Source organism: Urocampus carinirostris, chromosome 13 (assembly GCF_059441175.1).
Source record: "Urocampus carinirostris isolate Australia breed hairy pipefish chromosome 13, RoL_Ucar_1.0, whole genome shotgun sequence".
Classification (NCBI taxonomy): domain Eukaryota; kingdom Metazoa; phylum Chordata; class Actinopteri; order Syngnathiformes; family Syngnathidae; genus Urocampus; species Urocampus carinirostris.
Window position 1 is genome coordinate 2,482,260 of NC_142361.1, and position 19,951 is coordinate 2,502,210.

At 38.7% G+C, this 19,951-nt stretch overlaps 1 pseudogene; it reads left to right on the forward strand.

Moving 5' to 3' along the window:
- The first annotated feature begins 16,408 nt into the window (after positions 1-16,408).
- Positions 16,409-18,185, forward strand: LOC148353485 (general transcription factor II-I repeat domain-containing protein 2 pseudogene; annotated as a pseudogene).
- Positions 18,186-19,951: the final 1,766 nt, after the last annotated feature.

Here is a 19,951-nt window from a genome sequence, read left to right on the forward strand (position 1 = left end):
ACAAGAGGTTTATAGCAGAAATAATGCAAATTACACCCATAGTGATACATCAAAAATTCTATTGAAATATCCCCTAAAAACTACAAAAATAAAACTACAGTAATACTGTACTAAAAAAATACTAAAAGAATACTACAGATATACAACAAACATTCTTATATGGAAATATTATAAAATACAACAGAGATAGTACCAAAATACTAAACAAAAAAAAGTAATTCTACAGTAATGCTACAAAAATACCATAATCACAAAACTACTGTAATAATATAAAAATACTATGAAAATACGACAAAAATCCACTTTCCAAATACAACAAAAGTCAAGTCATGTCTATTTGTATAGCCCTTAATCACAAAGAGTCTCAAAGGGCTGCCACACATTAGGACTTTTTATTCAGGAGTTAGTATGGGGGGATTTGCCAAAATCTGACTTCCCTGCTGATATGGACCCTGTTTGAGATATAGACTTGTGACTTCTAGGGTAACCTACTGTGACATAAATATGTCAGCACAGTGATTTTGAAGAGCTTCAGAACGTTTCTCATAATATTACTATTATTGATAGTAATAATAGTGGTAATAAAACGAACTAGATTTGTCGAACACCTATTCAGTAACAAATCACAAAGTGGAGGTATATCTCTGTAGTTGGATCCCAAAGCCAAAAAAACATAATAGGTTTAAAGTGTGTCCTACTTTGCAAACAGTATAGGCAGGGAAGTCCGATTTTAAATGAAAAAAAAAAAAAACAAAGGATTTGTTTACACCGCGGGATCCAATGCAACCGGGGTTTCATTCACAATTGAATACATTACATATGGCTATTATAATACATCAAATAAAAGCTATTTTTACAATTTCACAATTAGTTGTGATCGTGGATATCATAGCGTACATTGATTCGTCTCTGGTGTTGGTGACCTTTTTTTCCGCGTTAACAAACGCATTTTGTAGAATACAATCGCGCTTTACTGTTTTAATAAAAGCATTATATAGACTACGATCGCTTAATTGTTCAAATAAACTTATTATATAGAATGCAATTGCTTTTGTCGGAAGCGCAGTAGAATGCACGTTCACGCGAGGCGGGGGGAGGATTATGCACGGGAGTCGGTACCTGGACACAGCGCGTTTTAATGTATCTGCCTTTTCAGACTCGTCCTTGAATTCATGTTCATATTTCGTCTCGTTTAATACCTGACATGCGAGGTACAACGTTCTCGAGGCATAATGCACAAACAGCACGGTCATTTTTTGCACAAAGCCCCATTTGTCTGTTCACGCTGGCTGAAAAGAACGAGATTTTTCCGCTCGAAGAGCTGTCATGATTTGGCTGTCGTGATTCGTTCATTTATCGCGCGCCGGTGTTTCTGTGGGAAGGTTAAAACAGATCTCTCCTCCTCTGCGAGGCACCGCGCAGACACACGCTCACCGTAAACCCACTAAACAATGAAAGCGCGTGTTGTGGCAAATACACTTGCAAATGTAGAATGGATTTGCATACATGTGGAAATTTAGAAAGACTTGCTTACGTTTGTGGGAAAAGGTCGGGTAGACATCCTTGAAGATACTCTTGGCAGACATTAAGTTTCCTTGAAGATAGCGTGCAAGGGACGGGACGCTCTGTACTTGATACGTGATACAGGACCGCCTTTTGGGGTGTACTCAATCGAAGCCTAATCGTCACTACCAGCTTTAAATACATTGTCATGTTCCTAGCTCTGTGAGATCTTTATTGACGCATCAATAAAGTGACATCTCCCTCCGTAACGAGGCTGGCTCCTGTCTATTTCTTTTATCCACTTATGAGAAGACTTTCTCTCGATTATCGGACCTCCAATTTCTACAACATTTGGCGCCGCAACGTGGATTGGCACTAATTAAGTAAAAAAGAAAAGGGAAAAGACTTCTCAGTGGAACGGTCTCGAATGAGCGGTTGAGGTAAGGAAGATTTTTTTTTCTCTCCTTACTTCGGTTTGCTTGTGGAGATTCGTGGGAGGACGGGAGCCTGTGACGTCGGAGCTAAATTATGAAAATGCGTGCACGTGGGATTTTCCGTCTATAGTCAGGCCCAAGTTCGGACGGATGAGATATATAGACTGAGTTGTGATTTTTATGTCCGACGGGATTCTGAGCTCAGAGAGTCCTGTCTGTTTTGGGACATAGGCTGCTTGAAAACGGAAAAAGGCTAATTTAACCTGGATAAGAGGTTGCAGCGGCGTCGGTATTTGTATATTTATGATTGTCTTGAGATCTGTGTAAAGCTGTGATAAGACGTCGTCATTTGCTAAAGTGACAGTTCGAGAGTAGACGATCTATGTATGGTTAATACGGGGCATGTTTTATGTGTTTCCCTAGTCGATTGATGATTTGGGAGGGAAATGTAACCTTGCACTTAAGAAAAAGTGTGGTGCATGGGACCTCGCCATTTTCTACAATCTGAAAGGTTATACCGACGTTAGAAAAATGAGCAGTAATCAGATGTTGTATTATTAAGATATATTCGCATAGAAACAAGCGATACAAAGAATGTGTGAGAATTGCTGACATGTTTTCAGTCTGGGAAATGTCTCATTCGGGGATGTTGGTGTGTGTGCCAGCTGGCGTTAATTGTGCGTGTGTCTCTCTGTCTGTGGATGTGTGTTCTGTTCGGTTCGGTTTCTCCCCCGGCCGCCTGAGTGAGTGTGCGCGGGTGATTTATACTTAACTGTTTAAGGGCTAGGAGAGCCTGTGTTTCTTTTTGTCTTTTTTGTTTTTTGTGTTGTTTGGCGTTGGGAGAGGAGTTAAGGAAGCATGGATGATTGATGGAGTGACTGCTTATTCTACGTTTTACGGTCTTGTATGTGCTGTAGAGTGTTTTGCTTACCCCCACCACTCTCCGTCTTTCCCCCGTCTTTCGCTCTGTGTGAGTTGAGCTCAACCGTGTGTATTCCCGCCCCACCCCCGTCTTTCCCCCGTCTTTCGCTCCTTTACTGTATGGAAAATAAAAAAAAGTGGAGGGAGTACTTAATTCGTCAAGTGCTCCGTTTGCGTGTGGCCTTTTGATTTGTGAGATCTTGTTCCGATAAACGTGATAAGTATAGTTTGGGTAAATTGAGGAAACAATTTGGCGAGCATTTTCAAAAGACAATGAGGGGCAGATTACTCGATCTTGAGGAAGACCATGAAAAATTTAAGAATTTAATTGCTAAGGTGATGTCTTCATGGTCATTAAACCTAGACTAAACATCCGAGTTTGTAAACATGACCGATTTAACAGGATTCAGAAGTCAGACGGACTGTTGAAAAGGGCTGAAGATGGCAAAAAACAAACAAAGACGTTCACTCATCCGTTGTCTGCGCCGCTTGTCTACAGCAGGGTCGTGGGGACACTGGAGCACATCCAGGCTGTCCTCAAACAGTGAGCAGGGGGCAATCTGAACTGATTGCAGCCAGTTTCGAGGAGAAAGAGGTAGACAACTGGGCGCCAAGGTCAGTGTGGCACTGATAAAGCTCATGGCACATTCCTGCAGCGGATTGCGAGTGGAACGTCACGATGGACTGAGCCAGACGGCCAAGGCCGTCGACGAGGCGGTGATAACGAACAACACGAGTCTGCATTGAATCACGCTAGAATCTTGTTGATTGACGTAGTGTTTACAAATCTGAGGAATATTGATACGTTTGGATTGTGAATTATTTTATTTTTAACACAGAAATACTGCTAAAATTGTATTTTGAATCTGCTTTCCAGGAAAACGGTGATGTGTCTCCAGATGCAGGAGCATCAGGAGGATTATTAAGGAGAATAGGTAACAGGGGAATACCTTTGACTTTATATCAGATACAAGTGCACAATTTAAAAATATTATGCAAGGGGGGGTGTGAAATAGCTGAAAAAACAAGGTTACTGGTCTCCGTATTTACAGGAGAGGATAATAATAATAGGAGTAATAGGAATAATAGGAGCAGTGCCATCAAAAGATCTAGGTGCGGGAACAGTAATTAGGTTTTTGATTAGAGAAGTTATTCCGCGATTTGGCATACCGTCAGCAATAAGCTCGGATAACATTTGTTCAAAAGGTCGTGAAGGGCATCTTACAAAAACAACACATTAAACAACGGTTCGGTGAGGTTTATCAACAAAGTCAAGGGATGGTGGAAAAGAGTAAATGGAATATTAAAATCAAAGATAAACAAGATCTTTGTGAGTACTAGGCTCGACTGAGGGGATGCGCTACAGTTAGCGCTGATGAGTTATCGCATGCAAACTCATTGGATCACGCATTTAACACCGCATGAAATGCTAACAGGCAGACCAGCACCGCATCTGGGAGGTCCCTATAAGGGGCCGCCACTTGAGCAACTACAAAACACTACAAACTGAACTGAGAGACTGAATGAGACAATTGACGGCTGTCATCTACCGGCTGGTTAAGAGACAAGAGTCCAGGGTCGAACAACCATTTGAAAAGACGTCCCAGGGGATCTCGTCTACATCAAGGTTTCGACGAAAGAGGAACCATCCGAGGCGTGAGGGACCGTACACCGTCGTGAGGGCAACGCCGGCCGCAGTCCAGGTCGAGGGCAGCTCAAAATGGTACCATCTGAAGCGCGGTACCACGGCTCACGCTGCCACCGTCAACGAGACCAAGCAAGATCAACAGGGCAGTAACGTTAAAATTAGGAAAACAAGATGTGGATGACAAAGCTGTGTATGATAATAAATTGTCTGATATGATTGTTACTAGGAGCAGAGCTCGAGAAATCGCAGCGGCGAATGGAAATTGCGGGTCCGAAAGTGCAACCGGAGATCCAAAGAGCGACGCTGCAGTTGCAGACCATGACGCATCCTAGAGACAGCGGCCCGGTTAAGTGTGACACTACTGTATAACATGCCAAAACGGTTGAGGATTTGGGAAGTACAAGTACATTTTACCTCATGAAGGGCTCACTGGCCCTGAGGTATGGAAGCTCGAAAGTACCAAAATCAAAAATATTACAGGAAAAGAGAAAAAATGTGAGATATGACGAAAATGTGTAAAATATAATGTTTAAAATATGGTGCCATAAGAAACATGCACTCGAAATCTTTTAAAGGGACAGTGTGTATACATTGACCCCAAGATCTCTTTGCACTGTGGAGTGCAACCGAAGTAAAAGTGCTGAACAGGATAAATAAGGAGAGTCACAGTGCCCAAAGAAGCACTATTTTCTTCTAATTATTACTCTAGTTTACAGTCACGTAGTCACACCAGCGGTCCCTGCTTTGGATGTAAATTGCTAAAAATACTTTATAAGAAAGCTAATTAAACGATTTAGGTTCACTATCAAGACATTTCTAATAAAAACTCGCAGGAAAAAACCTTAACCGAGAACGAACGTTTTATCCAGAAGCTGTAGCAAAGAAACTCAAACGTTGTGATTGGGTAAGTGTTAGGAACTATAAACAGGACATGCGCACTTTTACTCCATTGCCCAGCGCCTGTGCTAAAAGTAAATACGTAAGTATCTTCAGTTGTAGGAATTTTTGACATTTTCACAAAATAACTTGGCTTGCATCAGGTTTTGAATCAATAATTTGAGACAAGATGACAGACAAAATGAGCCTCAGCACTCATAAGTGACGGCGGGAGAGAGTCGAATTTTAAGTCGCTCGACACTCAAAACGTCACACAGTGAAAATTAAAATCGCTGAATGAAAGTACCGTAAAAATACTACGACAGTAATACGGTAATAGAGAAATGCCCCTAGAGCAAGGGTGTCAAAGTCATTTGAACTCGGGGGCCACACGATAGAACAAACATTCTGTCGGGGGCCTGACTGATAGATTCAAGAGAAAGAAAATGAGAGAGAAATAAAAGAAAAAGAGGGAAGGAAAAGGAGAGGCGGAGAGAGCATGAGAAACAAAAGAGATAAAAAGTCATGAGAGAGGGGGAAAAGAAAGGGGGAGAAAGAAAGAAATCCAGAGAGAAATAGAAAGACAGAAGGAGAGAAAAGAAAGCGTGAAGGGTAGGAAGAAAGAGAAAAGGAAAAAATGAAGGTAGAGCAAAAGAAGTTAAAAAGAGACACAGTAAGTGAAAGAGACAGAGACAAAGTGGGAGAAAAGGGGTGGAAAAGAGAGAGAGAAAGCGAAAGAAATACAGAACAGTGTCTTTGTTCAAGGCACCTGGGTTTCATATTTCAACCTGCAGCCTCTTTGACACCTGTGCCCTAGAGGTATACTAAACAGTATCACAAAACTAACGATTCAATATAGTACTTTGAAACAGAGACATAGGACACTACATCAATTAAAAATAAATAACTACAGAACTAAATACCAAGTTAAGTACAAGAAGGGCATTTATGAGCTGGCTCTCTTCAATAAATTGAGAAAAAAGCAGTTTTGTCCAATGAAAAAGACTGACTTAACCAATTACCAACAGCAATGACGTAATCTCGAAGCGACGAGATCTCATTAGCTAAGGTCGGCGTGCAGAAAAATAAAATCTCATACAGCAAGACCAAAGTAACGATGATGTAATGCGTTGAATCTTTGTTATAGAGGAATTAAATGATAATGACAATTTAAAGGAAAAGTTTGCGTCCCCAGCATGAATGATGCATCTGGGACACAGGTACATGGTGAAATGAAAACACTGAGTGTATAATACAAGATAATTATACAGAATAGTTTAAAAAGAAAGAATGTTTAAATAACAAAACTAATCATCTCTCGTTGAATATGCGAATGGCAAAAGGGTAAGAATTTTTAAGACGTGTAGTTATGCTCCTAATAAAGCAAGGGCGAGTAAAACAAAGAAGACGACTGGAAACCGTCCATAATTTCAGTGTCCATCTTTTCGTTGGTTATAAATGGACGAATTCAAAAGAGGCGTAATACGTAAAAGGATTGTTTCCTTAAGTTTTCTCATATTCAATAATAGATTACTAGTGGTAAGAATGATTTCGAATTATCAAAAATTGAAAGAAGTTTGAAAATGACGACATATTATCACAGGGAAGAAAATTGGAGACTAGACATCATTAATAACGTAGCTGAAGCTATTTCAGTCACTGAATGAAATATTTCTTTTAAAAAGAAAAGAAAAAAAGAAACAAAGGGAACTAAGACAATTGCGTAAAAACGAAGATTGTTGCGCGGAATAAAAGATTAAGATAGTAATGTAAAATAAATACGAGTCAAAAAGATAATTCATGAGTGACAAGTATGTATTGCTTTATATTGAATCAACAATAAGAGATTATGATTACAGAGGGATGAAAAGACAATTAGAAATTTTTGACATTGAGTTCACGAATGGCAGTTTTTTTTTTTAGGACAATTGATTCCACACTGAATTTTTTAGAATGAGTGTTACGTTCGACAAATGATTAATAAGGGTGAAACAATAGCCGACTTATGGTTTGGTTAAGTTAAAATGAAACATTGTCTATGGAAATTAAAGGAATTAAAAATAACGGATTAGTGGATTTCGAGACATATCATGGTGATTTAAAAATATAACTGCATGGGAAATGAATGGAAATTAATTAAACTAAGATAATTAATGTCTACTAGTACTTAAATTTAGAGAAAAATTTAGAAATTGAATAAACTGGCTAATTTACTAAAATATCTCAGTACGTAATCACGATAAAACTTAACGAGACTCTAAGTGCCCCTGAATTACACAAAAAAAAGTTAACCTAGTATATTGTTTTGCTTTAATTCTGAAAGAAAAGGAAAAAGATTTAAATAAGGATAATTTGCTGAAAATTGGGTATGAAAGACTTGAGACAAAAGTATGAAAAACAACACATTAGGTAGTGTTTTTGGAGTTCCCCAGGGTCTTGAAAAGTACTATATAAATCCAGACCATTTATGATGGAATGGAATATACCTTTACGGACATAGTTACAAAACGGGTTCACATATTGTAACTGACAATTAAATTTGGCATGACACTCCATCTTCAGAGTTAGGTAAAGGTTCGGAAAAGATAAGGTTATAGTTATAATTAATACAATATTTACACAAGAATGTGCATTTAAAATGTTACATACAGTTGAGGTTTGTGTGAATATGCATTTGGTGAAAAATAGTCATTGTAGTGCAAAAAAGTTGTCAGCATTGTGCAAAACATATAACAGTATTTTTATAGATAAGCTATGAAAATAAAAGGAAATTATTAAAAGGATCAATATCTAATTGAAGGCAAATAAACATAGACATAACATGTTGTTTTGCTTTAGAATAAGAAGATACGTACCACGCAATACATAAAATTTTGTTATAGAAAAAGATGCTGAGCACAGGGGTGAACGAATTAATCAGATAGATAGATAGATAGATACTTTACTCATCCCCTGAGGGAAATTCACATTTCCAGCAGCATCCCTGAGCTGAGAACAATACAATAGTAAAGCCAAAAGAATACAATATACAAATACCCAGTGTGACGTGCAAATGCCCACTTTAGCATGTTATATAGAATAACTAAATAGTGCTACACAGAATACATATTGCAGTAAGATTCGGTAATGTCCAATGTAGGTGGTGTTGTTTAATGTACGTATTTTTGCGAGTTGAAACCGATATCCATAGGATAGAAAGTAATCCAAGTGTTGCAAGGCACTGATAAAGTAAGCAAAACTAAATAAACAAATAAATAAATCACAAAAGTAGCGAAAATAACACGGGAGCTGCTGGAGTGGCTGCCATTCGTGACGGCGCCGGAAGTAACATTGTCAAATACATTTTTCCACAATTGGGTCAGAATTAAACCTCTAGGGTTTAATCATGCCATTCATGTGCAGTAAACCAAAGGAGAACAAGAAATGGGATGGTAAAGTATTACGATAATGTAAATCCTACTACAGAAATTCTATGAAATTACTAGAAAACGGAATATAGAGCTTGGAAAACGGGACATAGTATATGGTACGGCTATAATTCTAAAAAGACCAACTACAGAAATTCTGCAAGAATACTGCTACAAAACTACAACAGCATTAATACTAGCGCTACTAAAAAAAAAAAAATCCTTCAAAAATACTACAACAGACTTCGAAAATATTACAGAATCTTATTTTGTAAATATTATAAGATACTACTGCAGGAATGGTTGAGTTAAGTGCAGACCGGACCTGAACTCAATCGCTTAACGACCAGTTACTTTATTCAGCAAAATTGTCCAACGCTTAGGGAATAAACAAAACAGCAACTGGCTTACAGGCAAACAGGAACTCAAACTAGGAATACTCATAAAACAGGCTTTTACTCAGAACAGGCAAGCCCTTAAGAAGGACACACGCAAATTAGACGGTCGTCACGGCGACCATGCTAGACATGACAGAAATACTACATACGTGCACAGCTACAATGACACAGTTGTACCTCTACTTATAAGTTTAATTGGTTCTAGCAGTAAATATGGAATGATGAAACTATTGTAAATCGAAACACATTATCAATTTGAATCAATTGGATTGAAACGGGATTAGTCCGTTCCGAAAGCAAACGAACCTTGTTGAATCAACTGCAATTGCCCTGAAGGTATGCTGGTGTTCAGTAGGGGTTCATACATATACACAAAATAGATAAACATGAAATAAATGTAATGAAATATAACATCATAACTGTAAATGAGAAAAACTGGATGTGTCCCCAGGCTCGTGACGCCAAAAGTTTGCCCACCCTTGACTTAGAACCATTGTTTCTGGGATGATGGACTGGTGGTTAATTGCGCTTTTAATGACGGATTTCTTTTTAGGTTCTTTTTAAGAAGCAGAATGTTGGAAAAAATTTTTGAGCTGATTATAGGCGATGATGAAATAGGTCGATAATTCTCTATAGAGCGTGACGTCTCGTTTGGTTTCATGTTATAGTCATCATAGTTCCATTCCACTCCATTTAGTTATTAGTATCGATACGACGACACACACACACGCACACTGCTGTCGTCTTAATAAAACTGAATCGTCTCTGCACCGCACAACACAGTGGCCACGATCACACTCTCAGTCCACTCTTGGCGCCCATACTCAGTCATCCCTCTCCTCAGAGCGCCCTAAACCTTGCTTCCTTGATTGAGTAGAAGGACGTGTATAAATAGTGCAATTGCGATAGAAGACAAGTTTTGAATTAATGAAATTCCGAGTATTATGGGATGAGTCAAACGAAAGAGAGACATAGATTGTGAACTTAGGTTTTAACTCAGGGGGGAAGTAGAGACATTCCGTAAAAATAAGTTAAAACCTAGTTTTTTCCGAAATTGATGAAAAATTGTCTTCTGAATAAGCTCTCCATATAACTGTTTTTTGAGATTCAAATTACGAAATTTGGACGGATAGAAAAATATTACACAGAAGAAATGTTGTAATATTACAAAATTTACAATGTTTGTCAAATTGATTAACAAAAATCAATTAAGATAACCATTCACCATTAGAAAATCGCCCACATTGAGAACATTTTGGGATGGTATTTTTCATTTTTGGCAAAATCATTCACTTTGAGCGTGAAATACCTGCTTTCTTTGCAAAATACTGTTATTTTGAACAAGTTTACTTACTGAAGAGATCATATATAGGTTATGATTTTTATAAAAGGCAAAACAAAGAGTGAATCATAACAATAAAAACGTCTTTTCTTGGGTTAAATTGACAATTTAACAATCTATCCTGGTCATCTGCCTCGAGGGGAATGGCCAACAGCAAGATAACACATTGAAAATCAAAAGAAAATGCAAATAAAAAGTGCATACAAATTTTTTCTCGTATGTGATCAATCTACAAAAGAGAACACTCAAACACTCAAATCAGGGTAAATGATTCTGACAAGGATAATGGTTAAACTGATCCAGTGACTGTATTTAGTGAAAAAGCAAAATTTGAAATTTAGAACTGACAATTTAAAAAATAAATTGTTTATCTTCTAGTTAGAATTTTGGGATAGAATGCTCAAAATGGATAGGGCATCTTATAGTGGGGATTTTGATTTTCACTTAAAATAAATATAAAGACGTGCAACCAGTCGGAGTGCCGATGGACTACCGAAAACCAAATGTGTTAACGACAGTACAGACTAAAGTGACGGATAATATGCTAAACCTTAATGTGACGATACAGGCGAGAAGGGTACCAACGCACCAAAGTCCAGAGAAACCTACACCCACGGCGACAGCACGGAAGAGTGAGGTTACAACGCCGACAGCCAAAAATGAGTGCACGGCCAGTACGTAAAATTCGGGAAATTGTGTAGAAGAGGAAAACCATAACCCTAACTCGGTAGTTGTGTAGGCGCATGGCCTCGAAGTGCACTGACTTAATTTGACTAATTAAAATTAAATTTTGTGGGCCATCTGTCTTGTCAAATGTTTTATGTTTGTTCAATGTGTAAATGTTTGTATTCTTTCCTATATTCTTATTCTTCCTGTCTTATATGTTTGTGCTGGTTTTTAATCGGCCCACGTAACTGAAAGGATTAACAGAAAAATATCGAAGGAAAAGGAAAAAGGGAACAATACAGTACTCATTGAGACGAGAAAAACGTTTTTAAAAAGGTAGACGGTTTAAAATGTATTGTTTTAGATAGAACCGATAGCACGTCTCGTTAGGAATCGAAAACGTTCGTTTTTTTAGAAATCGTTTTGACGCTAAGGGTGTGCAACATAACGTCCGAGAGCCTATGGAGTTCCCAGAAAAATAAATGTTTTTTCAGTTGGAAAACGATGAATTTAGGGGTGAAAAGTCTAGAAAAATTATGTTTGGTTATTTTAGGTGCTTTAGATTATGTTAATGCCAGAATAACACCAAGAAAGGATAGGATAATAGCAAAAAGAAAAAAGTTAACCTATTCCGGTTTTCAGTTCAAAATTGGAAAATTAAGGAATGTGAAGACGAGGAAAAATCCAATTGAGTGAATTGGGATGGAGTAATTTGAGATGGAAGCATTGTTGTACGAGAATAGTGGAAAAGCGTGAGTAAATACTTTCTTTTCATTGAATATGGAGGAAATATTCATTGAGTGGAATACAAATGAGTAAGAAGAATCGTTGTAGATCAATGCACGTCATTTTCACATTAAGTAGGTGAAGCTAAGATAGTAGATTGAATTGGTTTGGAATAAATAAATAAATAAATAAATAAATAAATAAGTGAGATGGTTATATGTCAATTTCCCATTAAACTAGTGGGCTAAAAAGCATGTGTTAGAGGGCGTAGGAGAAGGGAAAGTTATGTAGAAAATTGATTGTTGGCAGAGCAAGTAAGGAAGTTACAAATACAGAAAGATAAAAGTTAGTAAAGGACGGTAAAAAGGGGAAAAGAAAGTAGGCGTTGAGGAAAAGAGAAGAGGGGGACATGCAAGTGACAAAAGAAAGGAATGTAAAGGGGAAAAGGTAATTGAATGAAATATTTTTGTTGACGATTGGCCGCAGTATAGAGAACATATATTCCGGGTGGACGTGTATAGCTAGATACCATCAGACAACCGAGAGGAATTCGAGAAGAATTTAAAGTTAGGAATGAAATTAAGTCTGGATTAGAATCAATGTTTATCTGGATAACTCCGAATAAGAACGCAGAATGGATTAATTACATTTATTACAACCAGCAACGTTTTATTAATTACATTAACGAGGCCTTTAGTGCAGTAGGAGAGCAAAGCGATTTTCTCTTAGCCAGTAAAGGAGGCGTGTGTCATATGATAAAGGAGGAATGCTGTACTTATATACCTTTAAACACAGCCGAAGCAGGAAGCTTCACTAAAGCACTGTCGAAGATTCGTGAGTTGAGCAATGAAGTGACAGTAAATACTGAAAAGAACAGTATCTCTTTTGATTGGTTCTCGTCTACATTTGGGTACTGGGGTGGTATGTTAGCGAAAGGGGAAATTTTTGTACTAACCGTCGTAATAATTATGTGTTTGTTGTGTTTCTGTGCCATACCTATTCTTAAAAGAGGAATGCTTAAGACTTTTGGAGAACAAATGACAGTAGTGGCTAATACTAGGGTGGCAGAAGCTCAATGAGCACAGTTAGTGATTAAATATCCAAGCCTATTCCTTAGTGAGGAAGAACAGATGACTCAACTAAATTCAACGCCTTGAATTTTATCTGGCAACGTTAATAGTCAGTCTACATTATAATAAAAAATGGAGCATCTGCGGAAAGAGACACATATGATGATCTGGACTGAATACGATATCAATTAGCACTATTGTTAAACACGCAACACACTATATAGCACTAGGAATAACAGCAACAAATATATTGGTTTCTGATTGTGATTCTTTTGTTGGTATGTCACACTGCCGGGGAGCAAGCTGCTGTCTGGGATGGTCAGGATGCATCGTCGCTTCCGGGTTTTTGGCTGCATGGAAACTGAGCGTGATGCCTGCTGGGATGAACACTCACTCCAACATCTGACTTCACGACACCCGTTGACGAATACGACAATGCATGGTCTTCAAATTGTTCACGGGGGTCAGGCCAAAGGCCAATGTGGATATCACTATCCAGTCATGCACTCATCTTGGAATGTATCGACGACTGTTACCGAAATTTGTTATCACTCACTTATCAGTTCATTTATTCATTTACCTTTATCACGTACCGATCAACCGTCGACGGTCCGCGTGTATAATCCAGTGTGTACGGATAAAGATAAATGAAGGGGGGGTTAGTGCATGGGTCAGATGTTTGGAGTGTTGGGGGTTTTTGTAAATGAAACATGAACAATGAAAGTTAGAATGATCACAGCAGGCTGACCGCCAGAATTGTATTTTATTTTCGATTCGCGTAAACTCTGTCCGTGTATTGATATCTATGATTTGTAATACTTTGCCACTACTCTGTATTGATTTTCAATTTCAGTTGGAAAACGCGCAATGAAAATGTCTAAATTTCAGGTAAAAATGAGCATTTAAAAAAACAATTATTACTTTGCCGTACGCTCGCGTGCCACTAGTTAACCCCTTGCGTGCCACTGCTGGCACGCGTGCCATAGGTTGCCGACCACTGGTCTAAGACATTAATAGAAACAAAAATACAAAAACGGGACATCACTCAACATGCCGCACATCGCGGCGTGGTTGCATTGAAACATGTTCCATCACAGTAATCATCGTTTCAAGCAGCATTACTTTACTTTTAATTACTGCTTTTTTATGCATCATTGAGCACAACTTATATCCATTTATATACAAAAATAGTTTGTGAATAGTTTGTTTTTACCCAAACTGATATTGGGCACAGCTTACCTTCAGCACGGGGTTATTGAGCTGAAGATACGGCAAGCGCAGAAGCCCATAAAGTGTCAAACGAGAAAGACAGTCGCACACGCCCATGGCTGAACAAATGAATGCGGTACCTGAGTTTTAACAGTGATATAACAAAAACACAGATTTTGTGAGAATTCCAAAAAAAACCTCAAAACAATCAAATTTCAACTCTGTTACGTTTATAACAGTATAAATCCAGTCTTTGTTGTCTCACAATATGTTCATGTTCAGTTCCAATTTTAATCCTGAAAAATCCAAGTCAGTTTTTCGATTTTTCATTGTTGTAGTTCAGTTGTTGTAGATATTGCCAGATATGAAAAGTTACGGTTCTGAAAAAAGGACCAAATTATCCACTCATAACATGATTTCTGACTCTTTCATGGCTAAAGTCATTAAACCAATTCACACTTGATAATGATATTCGATCAACAAAAGATTAAAAGTGTTTGTGTCATGTTTGTCTTCCTACAGAAACCATTTGAAAACAAAAATGTATTTCCCTCCCCCTTCCTTTTTGATTTGTAAACATCTTTTATAAAGTGCCAAGGAGTCACTCGGCAGCATTCAAGAGCCGCATGCGGCTCCTAAACCGCGGGTTACCGCCCCCCTCCTTAAACAGACAAGAATAGGTGTTGCCTTTAAATAACGTTTGTGAATGATGGTGACTTGGATAGCTTCACAGACAGACGCAGTCTTTCCTAATAATGGATTGATGGATGACCCCCACCCCCCCAAAAAAGGAACGCCAATTTCCCATGTTCTAATCCACCTACGAATGTTGACCTTGCAGTCCCCAAAAAAAACATCCACAAGGAAGGATATGTTTTTTGTTCAATCTCCGCCTAGTTCTCCCAATTTAGGACAATTTCCTGTTGTTGAATTCGTCTTCATATATTTTTAAAAATGTATATTTAAGATTCTTGACCAGTATTCAACTTCTTGGATTCAGACCGATAATTTGGACGAAGACGAAAAGCTAAAGAGACGCAGTTCAGTTGAGGAATTTTATTATAAAGTTACAAAAATAAAAGTATCCCTTGGGCTGACTAGGAGAAGGTCTCCCTTAGAAAAGGCATCGAAAAAACGTCTGATTTCAGTTTTTATGGGTGTATTTGGCCAAATGGAAATTTGAACTAAGCTTGCTGCAATTTTACACGCAAAGTGTGGCACAATCAGACCCTTGTTAAGACTGGAAGCAGCTAAATTTTGAAGGCTGTATGATAAAATAAGCACTGACTAATTGGAAGACCATTGCTGGGAAAGTACTAATATGAAAGGATACAGTCAAACAACATATGAATCCAGCAAGTAAATACTTCATTCAAATATGTGGATGAACATAAGCGCATTTAAAACAACTACATGAATAATGTGATTATCCATCCATTATCTGCACCGCTTATCCTCGGTAGGATCGCAGGGGTGCTGGACCCCATCCCAGTCATCTTCGGGCAGGGGGCACCCTGAACTGGTTGCCAGCCAGTCGCAGGGCATAATGTGAAAATCAAAGTCATAATGTGCTGGTTAAATGTTGTGGTTAAATAATAAAACTAATACAACTTGAAAACACATGCAATTATGATTACATTTTTAGTGACGCATTTTAAAAATCTAATAGTACAATCATGTCATTTATCTAATAATGTTAAAAACTTTGCAATATGGCAAATGGCTTATTCCAAGTTTTGGTAGCATAGCATAAATCTTAAAAAGGATAAACATATCTTCAATTTGCTATATCAGATAATTTTGCTCATTGTCAAATTAAAACATTTCTGAAAATGGAGGCCAAGCACTGAATACGTAATTCAGTGCTTGGCCCCCTTCTTTTCAGCATTTACATGCTTCCATTAGGTCAGGGGTGTCAAACATACGGCCCGCGGGCCGGAACCGGCCCCCAAGGAGGTTCGATCAGGCCCGCAGGATAATTTGAAAGTGGAAAAAATGCATAAAAGACATGGAATTAATATTTTTAATTCGCTGCAATTCATGGATTATCCGCTAAGGGGCGCACTCTTTCCATCAGAATAGAAGACAAGCTGCATCACTGAGACAGACTGAAAACAGCAGACGGTATCAATGCGCCATCTGCTGCTTGTTACGACGTTGGTAATACCTTGGTCTCTACCTCTCCGCTACACCCTCATTAGCCAAAATGTCGTTATCCAAACGGAGAAAAGTAGATAAGGAGTGTAGAATTTTCAAAGAAAAATGGACCACGTCCTATTTATTTACAGAGATGCACGGAAAACCTTTGTGCTTGGTGTGTTTGCAACAAGTTTCGGTATTGAAGGAATATAATATTCGACGCCACTACGAGACTCATCACAGCGAAAAATATGACGGCTTGCAAGGACAACTGAGAAGAGATAAGATTAACGAATTGCTGGCGGGTCTGAGGAAACAGCAGTCAACTTTCATCCAGAGCCGAGAAGTCAGTGAAGCAGCGGTAAAAGCCAGCTACCTAATTGCTAGCGAAATAGCATTAGCATCGAAGCCGTATTCCGACGGTGACTTTGTTAAACGATGCATGATGAAGGCGGCTGAACTTGTATGTCCCGAGAAGCGACAAGCTTTTGCCAATATTAGCCTGACGAGGAATACTATAGCAGAGAGGATTTCGGAACTATCGGCAGATTTAGACAGTCAATTGAAACAGAGAGTCAAGTCATTTATTGCATTTTCCGTGGCAATTGACGAGAGCACTGACATCACAGACGTGGCCCAACTGGCCATATTTATTCGAGGAGTTGATGAGACATTGACTGTTACTGAAGAGTTTCTTGAGTTGGTGCCAATGATGGACACCACAACAGCCGAGGACATTTTCGGCTCTGTCGTTGCTGCATTGGACAGAGTTGGAGTGGACTGGTCCCGCGCTGTCAGCCTGGCTACAGACGGCGCGCCATCCATGGTCGGAAAGAAAGCAGGTGTCGCGACAAAGTTCAAAGACAAAGTACAAGCCCTTAATGGAGGAGATCGTTTCTGGACATTTCACTGTATTTTGCACCAGGAGGCATTGTGTTGCAAGTCGCTGAAAATGGACCACGTCATGGAGGTGGTTGTTCGCACTGTAAATTTCATCCGGTCCAGAGGTCTGAACCATCGTCAGTTTGACAAACTTCTCAGCGACAGCAACATTACCCACAGCCTGCCATACCACACTGAAGTGAGATGGTTAAGCCGAGGCGCTGTGCTGAGGCATTTCTTTGATCTACGAGAGGAAATCGGACAGTTCATGGAGAAAAAAGGAAAACCGGTGTTGGAATTACAATCTCAGGAATGGCTACGGGACCTTGCATTCTTGGTTGATATTGCTGAACACTTGAACAATCTGAACAAAATGTTGCAAGGCCGCAAAAAAGTTGTCATACAGTTTTCTGACAACATACATGCATTTAAGTTGAAGCTGACTTTGTGGGAGATGCAACTGGCAAATGGCAACCCTGCTCATTTCCCCTGTCTGAGAGATGTGTGTGTGACCAGACCTGATGCGGACATGAAACGGTACAAAGACAAAATTGCAGGACTACTGAGTTTGAGAAACGTTTTCAGGTATTTGGTGAACTTGAGACAGAATTTTCTGTTTTTCGCTCACCTTTCACAGTTAAAGCTTCTGATCTGCCGGTCGAAATTCAGCTAGAAATAATTGATTTGCAGTGTGATGCAGATTTGAAGGGCAAATTTGCCTCTGCAGGTCTGGACAGATTTTATCAGTATCTACTACCAGGGTACCCAAAATTAACAGCCCTGGCTGCTAAAATTTTGTGCATGTTTGGGACAACCTACCTTTGTGAACAAATTTTCTCAGTGATGAATATCAATAAAACAAAAATGCGTTCAAGGCTCACAAACAAGCACTTAAATGACATTCTGAAAGTGACAGCTAGTCAGGACATGACACCTGGTGTTGATGCACTTGTACAGGCCAAAAGATGCCAAGTTTCAGGAACAAATACAAGTCCAGACTAGACTAACACCTTTAAAATGCTACCTTAGATACTGTTTGCATTGAAAGAATACAGCTCTGTGAAGATGAATCCTTACTGTGGTGATTTAAAAAATGTGCACTTTAATGTTAGTCAGCAGCTTCAAAACAAAAGTTGTGTGATGGAATTCTACTGTTCATACAACTCCATACATTTTCAGTATGTATTGTATGTGTATGTATGTTTCATGTATGAAGTTTACAGATTTACAGGACAGGCGAACACTTTCTTCATTACACATTTAAAATCACTCTCCCTAGTTTGTAAGGTGTACGCAGGGATTAAATTTTGATTTTATATGCGTATGTGTAAGTGTAAATGGTTTAAAAATTCATTTCTTTAAAAGTCTCATTTAATCTTAAAGTGCATTACTATATTTTTCAGTACCAATTAAAGTTTTGTGCCTTTAGTGGGATCAGTTGCAATGCATATTTGTGAATGATAAAAGTAAATTGCACATTTGTCTATGGAAATATGAGGTGTTTTATGAAATGTTTTGTAAAAGGATAGTTCATTAAATTTCAATATTTTCCTAATGTTCTTGTGCTTCTTTACACCAAAACAAAGGAAAGACATGATATTTTTGTTATTTATAGCAGAGTATGGTATAATTGTAATGGTCCGGCCCACTTGACATCTCCCTAGGCCATATGTGGCCCACGATGCGATGTGACACCCCTGCATTAGGTGATATTATTCGCAAGTACAATATCAGCTTCCACTGCTACGCAGACGACACTCAACTATATCTTCCGTTGGACGAATCTCCCACACTAAACTGTGGAAATTTGGAGGCCTGCCTCATTGAGATAAAAGAGTGGATGTCACTCAATTTCTTGTGTCTTAACTCTGAAAAGACCGAAATGTTAGTCATTGGTCCATCTAAATGCCGTGACTTATTCTCAAAAACTGCTGTGAACATTGACAAATGTCACATCACACAGAGTGACTCAGTTAAAAATTTAGGTGTCATATTTGACCCTGATCTATCCTTTGAAATGCATGTAAAGAAAATTACTAGAACCGCTTTCTTCCATCTTCGTAACATTGCTAAAATCCGTTCAATACTGTCTCAGTCGGATGCGGAAATTATAATTCATGCGTTTGTTACCTCCCGTCTCGATTACTGTAATGCACTACTCTCTGGTCTCCCGAAGTCTAGAATCAAGTCTCTTCAGCTGGTACAAAATGCCGCAGCGAGGCTTTTAACTAGGACAAAAAAGTACGATCACATAACACCGATTTTGGCTAACCTGCATTGGCTCCCAGTTAGCCTTAGATGTGATTTCAAGGTTCTCTTAGTATTATACAAAATCATACATGGACCTGCTCCCCCTGGTGATCCCAAGAGCAAAGAAGTGTTCTGCTGGTTCGAGAGCGTTCTCCATCCGGGCACCGGTGCTTAAGCTTAAAACTCCCTTCTACTCCATAGCATATGAATAACCTACTCTTCTCGTCGGCTGAAAAATAATATAGTGTAATAATCTGTGAAGCCCTTTGAGACTCTTCGTGATTTAGGGCTATACAAATAAAAATGACTTGACTTGACTATTATAGAAAATAAAAAATATAGAAACAATTTTATCCATCATCCATCCATCTGTTATCTTCACTGCTTATTCTCAGTAGGGTCGTGGGGATGCTGGAGCCCATCCCAGCTATATTCGAGCAGTGGGCAGGGGACACCCTGAACTGGTTGCCAGCCGGTTGC